At 48.7% G+C, this 23442-nt stretch overlaps 1 protein-coding gene across 3 annotated transcripts in view; it reads right to left on the reverse strand.

Annotated features, from left to right (window-relative positions):
* Window positions 1-23442, reverse strand: part of ISM2 (isthmin 2) — a 52878-nt gene that overhangs the window by 27251 nt on the left and 2185 nt on the right. The window lies entirely within an intron of this gene.

The raw sequence follows: 23442 nt of genomic DNA on the forward strand, positions 1-23442 counted from the left end.
GGCGATTCCCTAAGGCTGAATCTTTCCAGAGCGGATCTCTGTCTCTCTGTGCAGCTGGGTGTGGCCCTGCCTGTGCGCTTGGCTGGAAGAGGCTGGGGAGCCTAGCCCAGCAAGGCCAGGTAAAGGGGACCCAGGCTGACTCAGTGGCATCCTGGCACATCAGGTGACACCCCAAAGGGCCCAAACCCGTCACAGTTATGTCATGGAAAAATGTGACAACAATGTTCCTGCCCCTTAAAGCTTGCAAATGAAATTTAATTAAACTAAATTTAATGGGCAGTTATTGCCAGAGCCGCTTTGCTACATCATTAGAATTAGCATCTTTTGAATTGTAAAGGGAGCCAGTTTAATCTGGAGTCATCAGCAAGACAATAAATACAGAGCCCATCTTTATTGTAACCGCTTTAGGGTAGGGCCCATGTGTTTGTAAAGAGGCCTGCACAATGGAGCCCCGATTCTGATTGGGGCCCTTGGGAGCTACTGTAATGTGTTTAAAAAAATAATGTTATTTTTAAAGTGATTTTTCAGAGGAGAATCTGGTATTAACCATGTAGGTGTAAATTCTCCAGCAGGCCCATGCAAACATGTGCATGCACCCAGCTTAGCTGTACAAATGCCCTGCTGCCCTGCACATCGGGGGGAGGGAGGGAGATGCGCATACCTACATTAGGTGCACACACTTTTGGACACACCACTTTGAAAATGTGGGCTCTGAAGTTTTGCTCCTGTGATTCTCTAAGAGAAACTTACAAAAGATATACAGGGGAAGGGGGGCATATTTTGTGGAAATTAAAACTATTTGCAATAGTTTTTGATATAAAACAACATAGGCAAAGAGTAAGAAGAGTTGACGGGAGCCTCAGGGATCTGATGGCAGAAGCTTCCCCATTCTAGCTATTATAAAGTCATCCAAACCCTATTATGTGGGCATGTATTGCATAGTTTCAGAGATCAGTTGTACACATATTATTTTCTCATGGTTTCTTTCCTCTGAACAGGGCAGTGTGAGCACAGGACTGGACGCCAACGCTGTGACCCTGGTCAAGTTATATCTGCTCTCCAGGCCTCAGCTGCCCTATCTATACAATGAAGTGGGGATCCTGCCTTTCTTCACAGTTACATTGTGAGGATATCGTTAAAGGTGAACTTTGAAGTAAAATTTAAAGAAATGTGTTGTATGCCCTCTAGATCTCCTCTGTGATGGATTTACTCCTGAGGGCATTCTGTACCAAAAAATTAAAAATTCTGTGCACAATATTTTAAAATTCTGCAAAGTTTATTTATCGAATAAATGTGGAGGCTCCAGAATGGCATTGGGGAGCACAGGCTACTGGCTGCACAGAGGTGGGAGATCACTGTGTAGCTCCCCCCCTCCTGGGACATGAACTCAGCGGTGAGGCTGCACCCAACCCTGACACAGCGCAAGGACTGGGCCTGCCCCAGAAACACCCCAAGGCCCTGCCATTCCATGCCAGGTGCACCCAGTGCGGGCAGGCAGACTCAGCAAGGCAGGATCCAAGTGTGGAGGGGCTTAGTGTGGGGGGATACAGGTGTGGGTTGAGAGGGTTCTGTGTGGGGCAATCTGGGTGCAGGAGGCTCAGTGAGGGATCTGGATGCATAGGGACTTGTTGGGGGGTTCTGGGTGCAATGATAATGGGACTCTGCAGGGAGGTCCAGGTGAAGGTGTTTGGGGCTCAGCGGGGCAGGGTCTGGGGAGGATAGAGCTTGCCAGAGGGGTCTGGGAGGCTCGACAGGGGGGCCAGATGCTGGGGGAGTGGGGCTTAGTGAGGTGGGGCTCCAGATGCATGTGGCTTGTTGGGGAAGTGCAGGAGGAGTGGGGCTCATTGGGGGGGTTCTGGGTATGAGGGGGTCAGGATGGACAGGGGTTGGGAGAATAAGGAAGCAGCTCTCTGTTCAGTGATCCCTCCCCCTGCAGCTGAGGAGCGATGGGTGCAAGAAGCATGGAGGGAGGGGCAGGGAGAGTTTGTAGAACTTCCTACAGTCAGGGGAGAAATCTGGGGGTGGGTCTGACACAACCCTGGATGCCGTGCAGTGGAAGAGGAAGTCTCATGCTCCCCAGCCCAGTCGGGACTAGCAGCTGAGCCTGCTGCAGGGTAGAAACCACCAGCCACGTCTTCCCAGTCCCACCTCCTGCCCCACAGTGATTTACCTCTCTGTCGGCTGCCCTGGGCACCCAAAACATACTGCTGGGGTGGGGTCACATGACCACCCTTTGCTTCCCTATCAGAAAGACATTTTTCTGCGGGGAAGCAAAGAAATCTGTGGGGAACATAAATTTTGCACATGTGCAGTGGCACAGAATTCCCCCAGGAGTAAATGGATGAAAGCACAAAGCCTCAAACTAGAAACACCAGATGATTTTTCTCCTTACAAAGAAACCATGAAGGGCACAAGCTTCTCATTTCCTCTTTGCTTTGCAGCTCACCTGCAAGGATTGCAAAATGCTCTGAGGATGAAACACATTCATTGCCAGTATTTCACCTGCTGGGTTGGCTGGGGCATGTTTCAACAGCATCCTCATAGGAACCACTGATTAATAATAATTATTCTTTGTATTGCAGTAGTGCTGAGGAGCCCCAGTCATAGACCATGATCCCATTGCGCTAGGTGCTGTATAAACACAAAACGAAAAGACAGTGCCTGCCCCAAAGAACTTACTGCCTGTAGCCTCAAATTTCATTTAAATAACAGGTCTCACAAAATTCCCAGGACCAGCTAGTTAGGAACTGAGGGACTTTGTGCTCTGATGGTTTACGCATGACACGCTTGGGACGTCAGAGCCAAGAAACAGAACATTCCTTGAGCGTGAGAAGAAATTTAATATTCCACCCCCCCTCCCCCCCGCCAGCTTTTACTGGTGGGGCCCTTAGAACAAAAGTGTACAAGGGGGTTGAAGTTGTGTGTCACATGCTAGTTTAGCTTGGTTGGGGGTACTCGGTGAGTGACTGCAGGGACGGAGCAAAGCAGCACAGGGAAGCTCTTATTCAAGATCAGTCTTTGCAGAGTAATGGCGCAGCCCAAGCACTGCTGGGAGTTAGCCTGGGGCTGGAGCTCAGTTTGAAGAGCAGGCAGCTTTAGCTCTGCTAAAACCACCATATTAACCCTGCCCCCCCGTGCGCACCTGGGATGACTTCCACCACAGAGTGCAGCCAGCACCGACCTGTTCCAGAAACAATTTGCAGTTTGCTCCCAAGTCCTCCACCTAAAGCAGTGCTCAAGAGAGTAGATGAGGCACAAGAACCCCTTTGTTTACATGAAGGACCTACATTAAGTAACACTTTTTCTGGTAATTTTTCGGTGGTGGATTCACTGTTTACAATAGAAATACCAGGATTTATTCCAGAGTCTGCCCTGTCAAAGACCTTGGCGCAAAAAACAGCCACAACTTCCCCACCATAAGGAGTGGGGCCAGCACAGCCCCCAAAGCAGGCAGCGCATGGTTCGGGTAGCTGAGGAGTATGGCGAGTCCATGCATTGTCCGAATAGCCTCCACTGGAGGAGCCTATGGAGTCCCAGACCTGGGGAGCCCCAGTACAAGTGCCTGCCCTCCCTTATGGCAAATCCCTTCATGTGTAGGTGACCAGGCTGTCAAAAGGAGGTGAATCCTTCCTCGGGGCAATGAGTGACTTGGCCAAAGTGACACAGAATCAGGATTACAGTTAAGAACAGAACTCAGGTCACTTGACTCCCCATCCCCTGCTCCAACCAGGAGCTCACCTTCCCTAAGAAGGATCACATTACACATGCAATTTATTTTTGACTAAGGACCTGAGGAAGCCCCTTTAACCTAATCCTGGAGCTCCTGTAACTCTTTCCAGAACAGATCAGTTACTCAGATACTATGCTGATGTTATAAGAGCCTGGATATAACAGACCAACAGAAGCTAACAGCAATCTACAGGATTGTGTGGCTTACTATTATCTTTTAACACTTGCAGTCCTAGGTTTATCAAGACACCCTGGATAACATGGCATCATCCTCTCCTCTTAATATAATTTCATCTGCCTTGAAATGGGAGCTACAGGTATTGGGATCAGTGGATTCATCTTATTTCACATTTATTTTCACATTCACAAAGCCTTTCATCCCAAAGTACTTCCCAAAGCCTGTACGCATAACACCTTTGACATGCAGCTGCATCTGGGATGGAGGACAACAGCCAGCACAAAGCAACACTGCACAAAATTAGGTGAGGAGAGGAATTTTGGCTATGGAGACCAAAGCCAACTCACTTCTCACACCAAATGTGCCCTGGAATCTTTAATATCCAAGAAAAGCCAGACAGGAGTGGATTTTTAAAATCTCTCTCTGAACTGATCTAGCGCTCATCAGCAAAGTCTCCAAGTGCCTCACAATCATTAGCAGGTTTTACTTTCACAACACCCAGTAAGGTAGGGAAGCATTCGTCCCATTTTAGAGATGGGAAAGTCAGGCCCAGGGTAGATCAGATGGCTTGTGCAAGGTCACATAGGAAATCTGTGGTTGAGTCAGGAACTGAACATGGATCTCCGGAGTCCAAATCCAGTGACTTACTCAACCAGCCTAGGATCCCATCCAAAAGTTTCAGTGAAGCGTTCTAATGGTGGCTTCCACCCTAGTGTGACTCCCAATAAAGATCCCTCCGCTTCCCACATACACACAGCACAAAGCAGAGCAAGGGGGGCTATTTCTTCGGCAGCTGAAGCACAAAACTGTCTCAAGAGGCTTCTTCAGAGTTACTGACCCTTTTTGTCCTGACACCGATAGGTTTTGCATAAATGTCACGGTTCAAGGGAAAATCCATTGGAAACTGGAATCTGACAAGACAGCTGGTGCCCACTGCAGGCAGCCCCACACCACAAAGAAGCAGATACTATTCTGCTGCTGTAGTTTTACTGCCCTCATGCTACTAGGACAGAACAACGCTCAGAGTATGCACCAGAGTACGCAGTACATGCTGCATGGACCCAGATCTAGATCAGAGACAGAGACAGTCGGACACACAGACAGGCAAATTCTAGTGTTTGGGCACATGTTTTCTGTTAACATAGTTGAGCTGTAATACACATAAGCTCTTAATGCATGGGACTGAGTTGCTATTAACTTGTTCCAGCTATAAAACCCATGTGCTTTAGTAACCATTAACTTGTTCCAGTTAATGATATACATTTGTTAGCTTGCACATGGTACCCCACCAATGGCTCCAGCTGTTGCTTCCGTAGCTTTTCAGCTTATGTAAAGCTGTGAAAGAAAGAAAAGAAGCCAAACAAGAGCCCTCATCCCCCACACGCCCCATCCGAATAACACTGGATAGTTCATGGCTCCCACCAAGGTGTCTGGATGGATTTTTTAGACTTGAAATCAAGGAGAGCAGATCAAAGACAAGCTCCCTGGCTCCCCTAATCTGTGGCAATGTGTTGCAATGGGAATCAGGAGGGGATGGCACACCAGGCAATAAAATGTAAGGCATGTCTATTTCCCTGCCCCGAAGGGATGGCTTTGGATGCACTGGGGGAAACCGGCAGTGGGGCCAAGCCGCAGATTCATCCCTCAGTAGCAGCAATGAGTGATGTAACCCCAGCCACCCGAGAGCTGGCAGCAAACATCACGAGCTACAAACCACAGACACTTCCCAGCGGGATCAAAACCCACAACAAGCAGAGAGCTGGGAACTCAGCTCTGGCTGGAAACCCAGCCTGCTCCTCCCCTGCTTACACACTCTGGCCTTCTGGAGCCAGGTTCGGGGGCTGCTGAGAGGATGCAGCAGGAGGTGGAGCACAAGGCCAAGGGATTAGGCTGCCCATGGAGCCATCACTCTAGTAGCTGTGGATCTGACACCTCTTGTGGGGAAACTGAAAACAAATAAAAACAGTTGCTATGTAAATTCATCATTAAGCACTTTAAATCAAAAGTGTTTCAGGAAACCGATTGCTTGAGCTGGCTCCATTCACAGCAATTACGCACCCTGGATAGGGAAGGCTCCAAGGGCACCTAGCATCTCCCTGCCTTGCACTGGGGAGTGGAACTGCCACCAGGGCACCTGATCCCTTCACCACTTGGGCCTATTTAATTCCAGTAAAATCACCCCCCGCAGCTGGATGGCTCAGCTGCACCTTCCCAGCAATGGGCACTCCCCCTCCCAGCCCCTTGACAGCTCATCCTACTCCCCTGTGGCTGGAAGCAGCTGGTCCCTTCCTGCCCACACAGTGTCAAAAGATAGCTAACACCTCCAGGCTGCTGCTGGCCACCGACACAACCCAGCCGCCTCCTGTCCCCCGGCTACAGCATGGGCAGAAAGGGGTTAAGCCCTAAGGACACATTGTGCACCAGGGCCCAGGGACCCCGGCCAGAGAGGTGGCTCATCAGGGGAGAGTGCCTAGGGGACAGAGTACCCCCTGGGCAGGAGGGTCTTGGGCTTTTCCGGGGCACTGGCCCAGCCAGAGGCAGTGAGGGAAGGAAGGAACCTGCCAGCCAGGCTGTTGGTGAGAGGAGAGCTCCGACCAGCGGCTGGTTCTCTGCACAGGGCTGGAAGCGGGACGTGCCCCAGCAGGGGGGATATGGAGGAGATATGGCTGAGGGTGGGGGGGCTGACGGTGCAAAGCAGGGAGAGGACAGCAAGAGGGGAAGCACATAAAGGGCCGATGGGTGGGCAGTAGAGGTGACATGTAACTGGCTGTCGCCTGCCCGCACTCACCAGGCACCGCAGCGTGCAGACAGCGCTGGCTGGAAACAGGCCTGGGGGGTAGGGCCCTGCTGGCAAAGAGCCAGCATGTAGTAGGGGCTGCGCTGATGGACCACCAGGGGGAGCAGCCGGCCCCGCACGCTGCAGCTTTGCCCCACCACCAGCCTTGCATCCTCACCCCCATTGTCGGCCACTGAACCCCCCCACTCACTGCTGGTGGGCTGGCGAGCAGGGATCCAGCCAGCAGCAGGACCCACCAGGACTGATGGGGAGGGGAGACAGAAAATATGGGACAATCTGCTTGTTTTTAAGAAAAAGTCAGGACACCTGCAGGAAGGCTTAAATACGGGACATCTGGTCACCCTAGGCATGCCCCCTATGCTGGGCCTTGACAGCAGACCTGTGGCTGTCATGAGCAGTGCCTGTGCCATGGGGATTCTCCCCTGGCCAAAGACAGGGCTTCTATATAGGGTTGCCAACAGTCTAATCACACAAACCCAAACACCATTTCCCCTTCCCCTGCCCCGCCCTTTCCCCAAGGCCCCTCCCCTGCTCCAAGGTCCTGCCCCACTCACTCCATCCCCCCTCCCTCGTTGCTCGCTTTCCCCCACCCTCACTCACTTTCACCGGGCTGAGGCAGAGGGTTGGGGTGCAGGAGGGGGTGCGGGCTCTGTGCGGGGGCCAAGGGGTTCAGAGTGTGGGAGAGGGTGTGGGGTACAAGCTCTGGGAGGAAGTTTGGATGCTGGAGGGATCTCAGGGCTGGGGCAGGGGGTTGGGGTGCAGGAGGGAGTGTGGGGTCTGGGAGGGGGTCTCAGGGCTGGGCAGGGGGTTAGGGCCAAGGGGTTCGGAGTGTGGGAGGGGGCTCTGGGCTGAGCCTGGGGCAGGGGGTTGGGGTGTAAGAGGGGGTGTGGGGTACAAGCTCTGGGAGGAAGATTGGGTGATGGAGGGGTCTCAGGACTTGGGCAGGGGGTTGCAGTGCAGGAGGGGGTGTGGGCTCCAGTAGGGGGGTCTCAGGGCTGGGCAGGGGATTGGGGTGCAGGAGGGGGTAAGGGGTGTGGGTTCTGGGAGGGAGTTTGGGTGCAGGAGGGGCTCTGGGGTGGGGCAGGGTGCAGGAGGGGATGTGAGGTTCAGGCACTGGGAGGGAGTTTGGGTGCAGGATGGGGCTCAGGGCTGGGATTGGAGTGCAGGAGGGGGCGAGGGATGCAGGCTCCGGCCCGGCGGTGCTTACCTCGGGTGGCTCCTGGTCGGTGGCACAGTGGGGCTAAGGCAAGCGCCCTGCCTGCATTGGTCCCGCGCACTTCAGTAGTCTCCGGGAGATAGAGCCCGATTGCGAGAGACTCCGAGCAAAACCGGTAGGGTTGGCAACCCTAGAACTTCTATAACCCCTGTATATCTGCACAGTACTGTGCAGTGGCCACAGAGGGAGAATAAACCTTCCCTCAGATTCTAGTCTATTCTGTTTAAAACACATTTAATTTGTTCATAGGCTATTCGATGACATTCTTCCCCAGTGTCTGACTGCCTCACAAAAAGGAATTCATTTATCTTCACCAGCCACTTCACAGATGGGAAGCTGAGGTTCGGGGGGGTCAAGTGACTTGCCCAAGATCCCCCAGGAAATATGTGACAGAGTCAGGAATAGAAGCCAAATCCCCTGATTCCCTAATTCCAGCTCTGCCACTACCTCCCCTGTCACCTTTCCTCTCTGAGCCTTATTGGTTAAATGGAGATAGTGATATTGAGCCACTTTGCAGAGGCTTGTGGAGAGGCTAAATTACTGTTTCCAAAGGCATAAACAACAAAAACACCACCCCTCACAGAAAGCCTTTTCTTTGATGGTTTTAACATTGGCATTTAAATTACATCCAAGGTGTGCTGGATGCTTCACAGCCCAAAGCCCTGTTTTGGAGTACCTGGCCCCATACACAGGCAAACAGCCACTTGGGAATTCCCTCTGATCCTGGGGGCTTCCCCAGGCTGGCTAGTGCTGGCAGAGCAGACCGCAGCCTCTGGTACAGGGGTTTGCCAGGAATTACAACAGGGTGTGGCTGGAATGCACTATGCTAGTCTGGGCAGCTGTATATTAGAGCAGTCCCCTAGGGGCTGCTTTAATTTATGCCAGAGACTGGAACACACAGACTCCAGGGGAGCCAGCATGCTCCTTCCATTCACCACCTCGCCCCCCTGCTGCTGGAGCCAGCTCAGGACCAGAGGACTGGGGTGTCATGAGAAACTTCAGATTTTGATTTTAGACTCTTGCGTACTGGCTCTTTTGGTACATTTTCAAACAATGTGCTGAAGTAATTTCTGTTCATAGCCAGTTTTGCAAAAACCCTTTCAAAATAGCAACACTCACATGTTAGGCCTTGTAACTCCATCTAGCCCTCAAAACGCTATTTACAGGTGTGAAGAAAACTAAGAGGAGGGGAGAGTGCAAAGGGGCATTTACAGAGAGGTCACTGGGGTGACTGATGTTGTCCATTTCCCCCATAACACCCACTGCCTTCCCACTCTGGAGGAGTTTCTCTTTATAACAGTGTAATAGTATAGGACAGGATCATCTGGGGGTTCTGGCCTGCAGTGGCCTCTCTCTCTGACATTTTGCTAGTTAGCGTATTATCATTTTCTGAATGTAGAGGAACCTAGAAAAGGAAGTGCAAGGTTCCCCAGTGCCCATCGCACACTCATGCTTGTTACCAGGAGCCCCACTCGCTGCTGCAGAGGAAGGCAAAACCCTCCCAAGAACCCCATGCAATCATCTGATGAAGAACAACTGCAAATAACATGCCCCCCACACCCTAGTTCCAGCAGTGCCGTGCATCCAGTGCCTCATTTGTGCCAGGGCTGAGCCCTGGCACTTCTAGGTTTGGCAGTTCATAGCCTCGGCACCTCTGTCATTACAAATTAAGCACTGAGTGCATCCCCACATCACAGTCCACCCAGGAATCCCCTGGGACACCCCACAATTACTCATCCTGGGAGAGACTGTTGGTTGCCTCCTCCCCTGAGGAAGGAGCCAACTTAGCTATGTAATGCAGCCACAGCCTCTCTGGGAAGAGGAAGGGTGTTGGGGGTGGGGGAGGGAGAGCAGATGTGGGCTTAAGACATCTGTACAAAATCTCATCTCACTGAAGACATTGCATAGCGCTCTGCACCTGGTGTCCTCTGGGTTATTAGCGAGGAGGCTGCCTGCGCCCTGGGAACATGCAGCTAAAAATAGAGAGGAGGATCTTAGCAACATATTAAAGGGAAACCAAGCAGGGAGAAGCTGACCTTGGGCTCCACCACAATGGGGGAGAGCTGGGTAATGACTGGACATTTGATGAAAAGGGAAAGGCAAGACTGTGGGGTAATTTAATCATGGGGGTGATCAGGAATTACTGAAATACTCCTTTCTCTCCACAGTGCAGCCTTCTGTCCCTCCCGCCCCCCCGCCCTTTCTCCCCCCACACTCACACATTTGTACAGGCTAGCTGGCTGCTCCACGAACATTTGCACTTTACTCAAAGCTCCCTGCCAGGCTTCAACACAACCAGCTAAGTGTTAAACGTCTACACTGCCTTGTCTACACCAGAGTTCTAGAACGAGTTAAACCTGTCTAGGCTAGGTGTGAACATATGACAGCTAATACATGCTAGCTATCACGTTTGAAAAATTTAGGATAGACAGGGTGTAGACTTCTGACGTATGCCATACTGGTCAACCTAAAGCAGGGATCGGCAAACTTTGGCATGTGGCCCGCCCTGGCAGGCCAGGCCGGTTTGTTTACCTGCCGCGTCTGCAGGTTCGGCCAATCACAGCTCCCACTGGCCACAGTTCGCCGCTCCAGGCCAATGGGGGCTGCGGGAAGCAGCGCGGGCCAAGGGATGTGTTGGCCACCACTTCCCACAGCTCCCATTGGCCTGGAGCGGCGAACCACAGTCAGTGGGAGCTGCGATCAGCCGAGGATGCAGCAGGTAAACTGGCAGGCCGCATGCCAAAGGTTGCCGATCCCTGACCTAAAGCCTAGGCTCCCCCTATGTAGCATATGCTAAAGCCTGGTGTATACTAGACTTTCAAATGTGTGCATTAGCATACGAATACGTGCTAAATCAGATCTTAAATCCTAGCCTGGATCAGGCCTTAGGTATGTCTACACTGCCATCAGAGGTGTGATTGTAGCTTGTGCAGCCATAACCGAGCTAGCCTTGATCTAACTAGCATGGCTAAAAATAGCAGTCAAGACCCAACAGCATGGAGCCTGGTGCAGGCTAGGAACACAAGTATGTCCCACAGTTCCAGGCAGGTCTGTACAGCCCATGCTGAGTCCATACTACCGCAACTTCACTGCTATTTTTAGCTTCCCTAGCTAGATTAACACTAGCACGGGTCCACGCTGCAATTACGCCTCTGATTGCAGTGCTGACATGCCCTTAGCTAGAATGTGTCAGCTAACACCTTGTAACCCCGGTCAAGACAAACCCACAGATCACAGCTCCCTTCCTCTTCCCAACACACACTGACTCCATCCAGCCTTTCTGTTGTCCACTTGCTGTCTCAGTGCAGGGGGAGTCCGCCAATAAGCAAGAGGAAATGTACAACATTTTGTTTACTTTGAAGCTTTATTCTTCCCCTGGAGACTAAATAAAACAACCAATAGCCCAGGAAATATTGCTTCCCTTCACACCATGAGCCACCTGGGACATGGAGGCACATAGACCACCACATCTCTGGTCTCCTAGCCCCAGAAGTCAAAAACATCCTCTCAGCTTCTCAGTAAAGCCCAGGAAGTTACTAGACACGTGGAGCAGGCAAGAACTGAAGAACGGGGAAAAAGTCACTAAAACAGGTTCTGACAGCTGGTCCTTTGAGGGTATCCTGTAATCCAGTGAGGGTTTTTTTCCCTGTGAAAATTTTCAACAAAACCCAAAAGGTTTTCATCAAAAACTGAAAAATTGTCAGTTTTTTAAAGAAAAAAGTTGGGGAAATCTTTTTTTTCCACCTTTGTTTAAAAGGCATTCCCCAACATTTTCAATTAAGAGAGAAAAGTTTGGGTGAAAATGTCTGTTGTGCCAATGAGCCACTGTTCACCAAAAAAATATTGGAGGAAAACTTCCCAACTAGCTCTAGTAACCAAACACATCCCACATGTTAAATGCAACAGCCTTATTTCACACTGCACCAACGACAACCCTGCTGTACAACCACTACCAGCCCCACATCTCAAGACCAGCCATGGAGTCTGCTCCCAGCAGGCACCGGTGCGACTTTGGCAGTACATGGGTCTCTCTCTAACTGTTTTTAGTGATAGTGAAGGATACCAGTTGACTCCACTGCAGACAGAAGACCTCTAATCCCCAGAAATAATCCAGCCTGGGCAGCAGCAGGGCAGGGTTTCCATGCTGTAACACACACACATGCCACTCTGATCTGCTTTGGAAAGCCTGTAGTTTGAGGGGAGGTCAGTCTCCATAGGCCAGCCTTTGGTGAATTATGGGGAATGCTGGCAAGATAGACACCCCTCCATTAGGAACCAAACAGAGGTATGCCCCCACCTCCAACTCATTCTACAATGGCTTTGTGCCATTGCTGACCTGGAGCTGGATTTGAACCAGCAAACTAGAAGTGCAGAGAGTCATTGCTAAAGGGTCCATAAGCACCTAGCTCATGAGAATGGCTCCTCCCTGCAGAGCAATTCATGCCGAAGCCATTCCCTATACATGTGCCTTTTACAGGCACCCCTTTAATTTCTGCAACAAAAACTCAAAAGACCTATTTGTGCCGCAAAATGGGAAGAAGCCTCCTGATCCAGTAACTTCCCTGCAGCGGGCTCCTCATTGTTTCTGCTCCTGCCTCAGCCCCAGGGCGGAAGGGTTTTCACTTTGTTGGCTAAGATAATTTGGCACTTCTCAAAAGGAAATTTGCTACAAAGGGTAAAGTACCTTCCTGTGCACAAAGAGCCCCTTTCAGAGAGGAACGATGCTTCAGTGCACGTTTTATACCCACAAATCCGACCCCGGACAAGGACAAAGCCGGAGATAAGAACGCTTAATTGCTGAAGAAATGAAAAGGTAAAAAGCACATCCGCAAGCAAAATGACTCTGCCACTGACAGCCTGCAGCAGCTGTGGGGAGCTCACTGCACACATGGCCTGCTCGGATCCTGCATCACGTGTCCTTGGGTTCTCTCCCCCTGGGTTACCATGGAAGACAGAGGAGCTGTTCCTTTGTCACCCCTGCAAGTCCCAACCTGAAGCCATCCTCCTCCGTCTGTGGCAGCGCTGTTAGCTGCTCCTGAGAGAGTCAGTAAGAGAGAGGACTGGGAATCATCAGTAGGAGCAGATGGGTTCTGAGGAAAGTAAGATTCGGTTTTTATGCAACCATCCCTGGTCACAAGAAAGAGGGAAGAACAAAGCACGTAGGGCTATTCAGAGCAAAAGTGATTCTAAAAGGAACGTTTTCCAGAAGGCACCAGCAGCTTCACTGCAGAGATGATGTTGGGGAGCCCAGTTGGGTCCCATCTGGTCCATCCTTCCAGAGATCAATGAGGGATTGTTCCTTACACTATGTTCTCCAGGGCTTGCTCCGATCCCTGTTTAAATGTTCCAAGCGATGGGGCTTCTGCTATTTCCACTTTTCCTGAAACTTGGGAAATTTTCCCTCATGCTCAGCCTATATTTTCTTTTGCTGCTTTTAATTCCTTTATACCTTGTTATACCACTTTGGAGCACCCTCAATAATCCCTTGCTCGTCAGACCTCCCAGGGAACTATAGCGAGGTGCCATTTAACGATACAAATTAGACTCTTTGAATTCATCCTCACAACTCAATCACTCCACCTATTTGCTCACAGCCTGGATTGACTAAATCACAGATTTTAATCATGATTTAAATTAGCAAGCAGGAAACCTTGATTTAAATTTTTGTTTTTAATCCTGCTTCACATGTGAACCTTTTAGTTATTTTTCTAAAGAAAAGCTATATAATAAAAATGACCCTAATATATATTTATTCAGAGTCTTAATTTTTGCTTTATTATTGCGGTAGAAAATGGTAAATGCTGCATTTCTTATTTACGAGATCATCCTTTTTTGCTCATGATTTGTGTCAAGCTGTATTTGCATGGAAATTGCAATTCAATTAAAAATGCATAAAATGGCATTTTAAAATGGTTTATTATTATCAGTTAAATAAAATAACCTTAAATGTGCTGGGTACATAGGAAAAAAAGTTGATCAAAACACATTTTGCATTTAAAACTATCTGATTTATTAAACAAAGGATGTTCTAACTGGCGTTAGGGAATTGACAGATTGTTTCTAGTCACCAGGGGCCAGATTTTCAAAAGGTATTTAGGAACCTCATGGGATTTCAATGGGAGTTAGGTGCGTAAATTCCTTAAAAACCCCATGAGGACGAGGCACCTATCAGCATCTTTAGGCATCTAAATACACCTTTGAAAATCTGGCCCGATATCCTTCAGGGTTTTAGCATCAATAGATCTCATATTCTCCCAGCTGGATTTTATTAATCGATTGGAAGAGCAAGACAAGCTTTTCTGGTTTTTCAACTCCCAGTTGGTTTCTTAACTTTGAATGAACCAGCCCAAATTAAATAAATATTCTCTCTCCCTCTGCTTGCTAAACTGAAACCAAAAGGACGAAGGCCAAAGCTTTTCTGCACAACAGAAACTAAAAGTACTTACATTGGGAAAAATGTAAAAACCAGCATTCACTCCACTGGAAACCCTGAAAATAGCACAGATGCTTACATGACATTGTCACGTACTTATAAAGCTTGAGTTGACCTCACAAGTTAACAACGTTTTCTGACTGATTCTGTATATTCTCAAAGAAGCATCACCCTTCAACTCATTGCAATTTGAGCAGGGCTCATTGATGAAGCATATTTTATTTATTTCAAAGAGTTTACTACTATTAAAGTAAGTTTATGCCTTAACATAGGTTATCAAGTTTCAGAGTAGCAGCCGTGTTAGTCTGTATCCGCAAAAAGGAGTACTTGTAAAAAGAAAAGGAGTGCTTGTGGCACCTTAGAGACTAACACATTTATTTATACTCCTTTTCTTTTTGCGAATACAGACTAACACGGCTGCTACTCTGAAAGGAGGACTTGTGGCACCTTAGAGACTAACACATTTAATTGAGCATAAGCTTTTGTGGGCTATAGCCCACTTCATCGGATGCATAGAATGGAACACATAGTAAGAAGATATATATATATACACATACAGATAAGTTGGAAGTTTCCATACAAACTGTGAGAGGCTAATTAGTTAAGATGAGCTATTATCTGCAGGAGAAAAAAACTTTTGTAGTGATAATCAGGGTGGCCCATTTAGACAGTTGACAAGGTGTGAGGATACTTAACTTAGGGAAATAGATTCAATATGTGTAATGACCCAGCCCCTCCCAGTCTCTATTCAAACCCAAGTTAATGGTATCTAGTTTGCATATTAATTCAAGCTCAGCAGTTTCTCATTGGAGTCTGTTTCTGAAGCTTTTCTGTTGCAAAATTGCCACCCTTAAATCTTTTACTGACATCAGGAATCATAACATTCAAAAACCGGTAGGAGAACACTTCAACCTCTCTGGCCACTCAGTAAAAGATTTAAGGATGGCAATTTTGCAACAGAAAAGCTTCAAAAACAGACTCCAGCAAGAAACTGCTGAGCTTGAATTAATATGCAAACTAGATACCATTAACTTGGGTTTATCCTCACGCCTTCTTGTCAACTGTCTAAATGGGCCATCCCGATCATCACTACAAAAGTTTTTTTCTCCTGCAGATAAAAGCTCATCTTAACTAATTAGCCTCTCACAGTTTGTATGGAAACTTCCAACTTATCTGTATGTATATATCTCTCTATATATCTATCTATATATATCTATCTATCTTCTTACTATATGTTCCATTCTATGCATCTGATGAAGTGGGCTGTAGCCCACGAAAGCTTATGCTCAAATGAATTTGTTAGTCTCAAATACTCCTGTTCTTTTTGCAGATACAGACTAACACGGCTGCTACGCTGAACCTGTCATTATGCAAGGCACTGAATTTAGCCGTATGGAATGGAAATCCCTCAACTTCATGAAAAAACTCGTACAGATACAGACAGACCTCATCTTCCTTTCCAAATGCAAACAGATTGACATCATACCAAAAGGACTAAAGGTTAATTGAAAATAGGTTTTTCCAAAAAGAACAACGTATTCAACTAAAAAATATCAGATTTTTTATCCACCTTGCTTGATCATTTCTGTTGTTCTTTGTACCTCTGCCCTCTCCTCCAATCTATCCACATCTCTAGGGCATTACCCAAAGTAACCAGTATTCCAGATGTGGTCACACTGGTGCCATCGAGATAGGGACTGTCAGCCCTGTGACATGAACCAACTGTGTATACAACCCAAAAATCACACTGGTATTTTTGCTACCCTGTTGCTTTACAAGCTGATAAACGCAATGTGCTATCCCCTCTCATCTGCAGAAATCTCCCAGCATTACCCGCTTTCTACATCTCTCCCCCCATATTCAGTGGGTTCCAAGAATAACGATACACATCCAATTTAATATTATTTCCTAAGTGTCAACAACCTTCTCTCTGCCGCACAAAACACAAATGAAGAAAGTCTCTGCCCCAAAGACCTTACAGTCTACAAGGCACACACAGACATGATGAGAAGCACTGATAGACCCCAAGGAAGATTGTTTCTCCATCTTGTCTCCTGCCTATGCATCTAACTCCCAAGCCCTTCTGGAAAATTTGATATAAAACTTCAGTAGAACCCAGAGTTCTCAAGCTGAGACCTGTTGTGCTAAGCACTATACAAACACATATGGAGGCATGGTCTCTGGGCATTCATGCAAACTCCCTAATTCAGAATCATTCACAAATTTGTGCTGATTTATTCCTCCCCCTTTGCTAGCTGATTAGTAATAATGGGCCTAACACAGATTTCTGGAGTTCTCCACTGGACACCGCCCTCAACTTCATACATTGCCATTTTATCATTATCCTCTGATTACAGCCTACAAGTTTGCCTTTTCAGTTAAGATTCCACAAAGTACCATATCCAGTGCTTTACTAGATACCACTGCCTTTTTGCAAGAGTTTGGGTGTTAACCACAGTCTCCCGGCTGAACAGCAGCTGAGGTAATTACATTATGCCTGCCTAGAATTCCAACTCTTGTGTTGCTGCGTGCTGTTACACAGCCCTGGTCTACACTAGGAGTGGAGGTCGAATTTAGCAGCGTTAAATCAATTTCACCCTGCACCCGTCCACACAACGAAGCCCTTTTTTTCAACTTAAAGGGCTCTTAAAATTGATTTCCTACTCCACCCCCGACAAGGGGATTAGCGCTGAAATCGGCCTTGCTGGGTCAAATTTGGGGTACTGTGGACACAATTAGATGGTATTGGCCTCCATGAGCTATCCCAGACTGCTCCATTGTGACAGCTCTGGACAGCACTCTCAACTCAGATACACTGGACAGGTAGACAAGAAAAAGCCCGCCAACTTTTGAATTTCAATTTCCTGTTTGGCCAGCGTGGCAAGCTGCAGGTGACCATGCAGAGCTCATCAGCAGAGGTGACCATGCAGAGCTCATCAGCAGAGGTGACCCTCATGGAGTCCCAGAATCGCAAAAGAGCTCCAGCATGGACCAAATGGGAGGTACGGGATCCGATTGCTGTATGGGGAGAGGAATCCGTGCTATCAGAACTACGTTCCAGTTTTCGAAATGCCAAAACCTTTGTCAAAATCTCCCAGGGCATGAAGGACAGAGGCCATAACAGGGACCCGAAGCAGTGCCGCGTGAAACTTAAGGAGCTGATTCAAGCCTACCAGAAAACCAGAGAGGCGAACGGCCGCTCCGGGTCAGAGCCCAAAACATGCCACTTCTATGATGAGCTGCATGCCATTTTAGGGGGTTCAGCCACCACTACCCCAGCCGTGTTGTTTAACTCCTTCAATGGAGATGGAGGCAACATGGAAGCAGGTTTTGGGGATGAGGAAGATGATGATGATGAGGTTGTAGATAGCTCACAGCAAGCAAGTGGAGAAACCAGTTTTCCTGACAGCCAGGAACTGTTTCTCACCCTGGACCTGGAGCCAGTACCCCACGAACCCACCCAAGGCTGCCTCCTGGACCCGCCAGGTGGAGAAGGGACCTCTGGTGAGTGTACCTTTTAAAATACTATACATGGTTTAAAAGCAAGCATGTTTAATGATTAATTTGCCCTGGCATTCGCGGCTCTCCTGGAAGTATTCCCTAAGCCTTTGCAAAAGGTTTCTGGGGAGGGCAGCCTTATTCCATCCATCATGGTAGGACACTTTACCACTCCAGACCAGTAGCACATACTTGGGAATCATTGTAGAACAAAGCATTGCAGTGTATGTTTGCTGGCGTTCAAACAACATCCATTCTTTATCTCTCTGTGTTATCCTCAGGAGAGTGATATCATTCATGGTCACCTGGTTGAAATAGGGTGCTTTTCTTAAGGGGACATTCAGAGGTGCCCGTTCCTGCTGGGCTGTTTGCCTGTGGCTGAACAGAAATGTTCCCCGCTGTTATCCACGGGGAGGGTGGAGGGGCTAGCCACATGCTGGGGGGAGGCAAAATGCGACCTTGGAACAAAAGCACATGTGCTGTGTATGTAATGTTAACAGCAAGGTTTACCATGAAAGAGTGTACCCATTGTTCTAGAAAATGTGTCTTTTTAAATACCACTGTCTCTTTTTTTTTTCTCCACCAGCTGCATGTGTTTCAAGGATCACAGGATCTTCTCCTTTCCAGAGACTAGCGAAGATCAGAAGGCGAAAAAAACGCACTCGCGATGAAATGTTCTCTGAGTTCATGCTGTCCTCCCACACTGACAGAGCACAGACGAATGTGTGGAGGCAGACAATGTCAGAGTGCAGGAAAGCACAAAATGACCGGGAGGAGAGGTGGCGGGCTGAAGAGAGGGCTGAAGCTGAAAGGTGGTGGCAGCGTGATGAGAGGAGGCAGGACTCAATGCTGAGGCTGCTGGACGATCAAACTAATATGCTCCAGCGTATGGCTGAGCTGCAGGAAAGGCAGCAGGAGCATAGACCGCCGCTTCAGCCCCTGTGTAAGCAACCGCCCTCCTCCCCAAGTTCCATAGCCTCCTCACCCAGACGCCCAAGAACGCGGTGGGGAGGCCTCCAGCCACCCAGCCACTTCACCCCAGAGGATTGCCCAAGCAACAGAAGGCTGGCATTCAATAAGTTTTAAACTTTTAAAGTGCTGTGTGGCCTTGTCCTTCCCTCCTCCACCACCCCTCCTGGGCTACCTTGGTAGTTATCCACCTATTTGTGTGATGAATGAATAAAGAATGCATGAATGTGAAGCAACAATGACTTTATTGCCTCTGCAATGCGGTGATTGAAGGGAGAAGGGGAGGGTGGTTAGCTTACAGGGAAGTAGAGTGAATCAAGGGGTGGGGGGTTTCATCAAGGAGAAACAAACAGAACTTTCACACCATAGCCTGGCCAGTCATGAAACTGGTTTTCAAAGCTTCTCTGATGTGCACCGCACCCTCCTGTGCTCTTCTAACCGCCCTGGTGTCTGGCTGTGCGTAACCAGCAGCCAGGCGATTTGCCTCAACCTCCCACCCCGCCATGAACGTCTCCCCCTTACTCTCACAGATATTGTGGAGCGCACAGCAAGCAGTAACAACAGTGGGAATATTGGTTTTGCTGAGGTCTAACCAAGTCAGTAAACTGCGCCAGCGTGCTTTTAAACGTCCAAATGCACATTCTACCATCATTCTGCACTTGCTCAGCCTGTAGTTGAACAGCTCCTGACTACTCTCCAGACTGCCTGTGTATGGCTTCATGAACCATGGCATTAAGGGGTAGGCTGGGTCCCCAAGGATAACTATAGGTATTTCAACATCCCCTATGGTTATTTTCTGGTCTGGGAATAAAGTCCCTTCCTACAGCTTTTGAAACAGACCAGAGTTCCTGAAGATACAAGTGTCATGTACCTTTCCCGGCCATCCCACGTTGATGTTGGTGAAATGTCCCTTGTGATCCACCAGAGCTTGCAGCACTGCTGAAAAGTACCCCTTGCGGTTTATGTACTCGACGGCTTGGTGCTCCGGTGCCAAGATAGGGATATGGGTTCCGTCTATGGCTCCACCACAGTTAGGGAATCCCATTGCAGCAAAGCCAACCACTATGACCAGCACATTTCCCAGGATAACTACCCTTAATATCAGCAGATCTTTGATTACGTTGGCTACTTGCATCACAGGAGCCCCCACAGTAGATTTGCCCACTCCAAATTGATTCCCGACTGACCGGTAGCTGTCTGGGATTGCAAGCTTCCACAGGGCTATCGCCACTCGCTTCTCAACTGTGAGGGCTGCTCTCATCTTGGTATTCTCGCGCCTCAGGGCAGGGGAAAGCAAGTCACAAAGTTCCATGAAAGTGCCCTTACGCATGTGAAAGTTTCGCAGCCACTGGGAATCGTCCCAGACCTGCAACACTACGCGGTCCCACCAGTCTGTGCTTGTTTCCCGGGCCCAGAATCAGCATTCCACCGCATGAGCCTGCTCCATTAGCACCATGATGCCCACATTGCCAGGGCCCGTGCTTTGAGAGAAGTCTGGGTCCATGTCCTCATCACTCTCGTCACCACGCTGACATCAGCTACTCGCCCGGTTTCGCTTTGCCAGGTTCTGGTGCTGCATATACTGCTGGATAATGCATGTGGTATTTAATGTACTCCTAATTGCCAAAGCGATCTGAGTGGGCTCCGTGCTTGCCGTGGTATGGCGTCAGCACAGAAAAAAGGCACGGAACGATTGTCTGCCGTTGCCCTGATGGAGGGAGGGGCGACTGATGACATGGCTTACAGGGTTGGCTTACAGGGAATTACAATCAACAAAGGGGGTAGCTTTGCAAGAAACTGAATGGCCCCCTCAAGGATAGAGCTCAAAACCTCAAGGATAGAACTCAAAACTGGGTTTAGCAGGCCATTGATTTCACAGAGGGAAGGAGGGAGGGAGGAGAAAATGAATACAAAACAAATCTGGTCTATTTCTTGTTTTGAGCCACTTCATCTACCTTTATACATCTTGCTGGTAGCAGACTGTGCAGTACGACCACCAACCATCGTCATGTCCTGGGTGCTCGGCAGAAGACGGTGCAGTATGACTGGCCATCGTCTTCTGCTAGATGCAGATTAAAAGACAGTGCACTGCCTGTAGGACTCAATCGCCATGAGACAAAACTTAAAAGGGAAATGACCTGGCTGAGTCACTCCCATGTTTGCCCAGGTGCCCCGACCTCATCGAGGTCGGTTAAAAGAGCACCCAGGACTACGTCAACGACAGCTACCAGTCATACTGCACTGTCTGCTGCCAAAAGGCAATAAGCTGCTGCTGTGTAGCAATGCAGTACCGAGTCTGCCAGCACCCAGGAGACATACGGTGACGGTGAGCTGAGCGGGCTCCATGCTTGCCGTGGTATGGCGTCTGCACAGGTAACTCAAGAAAATAGGCGCAAAACGATTGTCTGCCCTTGCTTTCACGGAAGGAGGGAGAGAAGGGGGGCCTGACGATATGTACCCAGAACCACCCGCGACAATGTTTTAGCTCCATCAGGCACTGGGATTTCTACCCAGAATTCAAATGGGTGGCGGAGACTGCAGGAACTGTGGGATAGCTACCCACAGTGCAATGCTCCGGAAGTAGACGGTTGCCTCGGTACTGTGGACACACTCCACCGTCTACATGCACCTAGAGCATTTGTGTGGGGACACACACAATCGACTGTATAAAAACACTTTCTACAAAACTGACTTCTATAAATTCGACCTAATTTCATAGTGTAGACATACCCACAGCCATGTTCCACCAAGAGGTGGCTGCATTTCTGTAGTGAGCAAACTGATACAGGTATATATGTTTGCAGATTTCCCAGGAAAGGCACAATATAAATGTAAGATTATTGTCTAGATATAACATTTTGAGCAATCCCCCTTCATCTACTCATTTGTAATTCAATCCAAAAAAAGTTATCAAATCCATTTGGCATGATTTAGGCCAAGATCAAACCAAGCTCTCTGGTGCTTGTGGTTCAATTATCTTCCACTGGCTTTCAGATTCACTCTCAACATTTATCCCATTATTTTACTAAGGAGTGAAGTTCAGTTGATCAGACAGAAATAGCCAGAATCACTCTTTTTAGCCTATCGGTGCCACGTTTTAATAACAACAATAAGGTACATCCCCATTTCTCTGTAACATTTCAAAAAGAGCTGCCAGTCATTCGGTAAACTCATCAGCCAACCCCTCCGACTTGCTGGGATTAAAGTCTGTCCATCAAGCTTCTTATACTGATGCCTATCACTGATGAATATCTGGGCTGCTACTACCCAGACCTACTAATTCATATACAGTCAGTTTTTCCACATCTTCCTTTTACTACCTGTGTTTTATCAGTAGCTTTGGTCACAAGGTGAATTTTTTTTCCTTATTGTCTAACCCCCTTTTCATTTTCCTGCTAAGAGACCCATTTAAAAGGCAGTTGTTTGGTTCAGCCATATGCAAGTCACTGTTTCCCCTCCTTGTTTGCGAAAGGGCCTTTTTTCTCTAGGATTGCTATAGATTTGCTCCCATTCCACTGATTTCTCCCCCACTCAGACACATAGTGGGTTTCCATGCATTTTGATCCCATGTCCTATAAGCCCACTAGTGACGGCAGTCTTGAAGCCAGAGGGGCAGAGTCAAGGTTTCCTTCCATGATCTTAGCTGTTCTAAATCCTTTGCAAGACAACACACAGGTCCTGCCCAAGAACAGGCAAAATACAGCCCCTGGCCACGCCCACCTTTTACAGAGAGCATGGGTGGAGGTAGCCTCCCACTTCAATGGGTACACTAGAGGGAGGGTATGGGGGGTGTCAGGGCTCAGGCCTGTTAGGTTGCTGCCCTCTCTGTGGGGGTAGGTGGATTCTGCCCTGCCTGAGGCTGGGGGAGCCACTCCTGGTCCCACCTCTCCTTGAGTTCCAGCCCTGCTACCAGTGGGAGCAGTATCCCTGACCCTGACCCTCCCTGTGGGCTCTGCCTGACAGGTTGCCTCAGGCCTGGTGTGATAATGCCAGCAGTAGCAACAGGTGTGATCTGGGTCCAGTCAGGGTGGACAAGTTGCTCCTCACGCTATTGATGGCAGGTGTCAAACCTGAGTGGTGCTGTGACCCTGTGTGTCAGGTTGCAACGTCACTCACTCAGATCTGTCATCATGAAGGGGCAGCCTGGGTGAAACCCGAAATCCAGGCCCTTGTGCCCACAGAAATCATTGCATATTGGTTAATCTGGGCCAGATTTCTGTGGGTGCAGTTGAACCCATGAACCCACGCTAAAGTCTACCCTGCTTGAGGGGTGCAGCATATGGAAATGCAGATGCCAGCATGTCATACTCCCTCCTATGCAAGCACAGGACATTTGGATCAAGGAGGAGCATGACATTCTGGAACCTGCAGCCGCCATGGTCTCCACCTCCAGGAGCAAGGTCGCTGCAATCTGCTGCATTTAATGCCAATGTGGTGAAACATTTGTGCTCCTGACAAGTTGCAAACCCTGCCCTGATTCAGGCTATACTTTGACTCACATCTCCTGTGGCAGATATTGTCCTTTGGAGGCAACAGACCTTCCTGCACATTGAATTATTAAACTTAGCCTCAGTCTTGAGGTGTCTGAAATCACATTCCCTGCTCCCATCCCAGGGAAGGCT

The sequence above is a fragment of the Chelonia mydas genome, chromosome 6, assembly GCF_015237465.2.
Source record: "Chelonia mydas isolate rCheMyd1 chromosome 6, rCheMyd1.pri.v2, whole genome shotgun sequence".
NCBI lineage: Eukaryota > Metazoa > Chordata > Testudines > Cheloniidae > Chelonia > Chelonia mydas.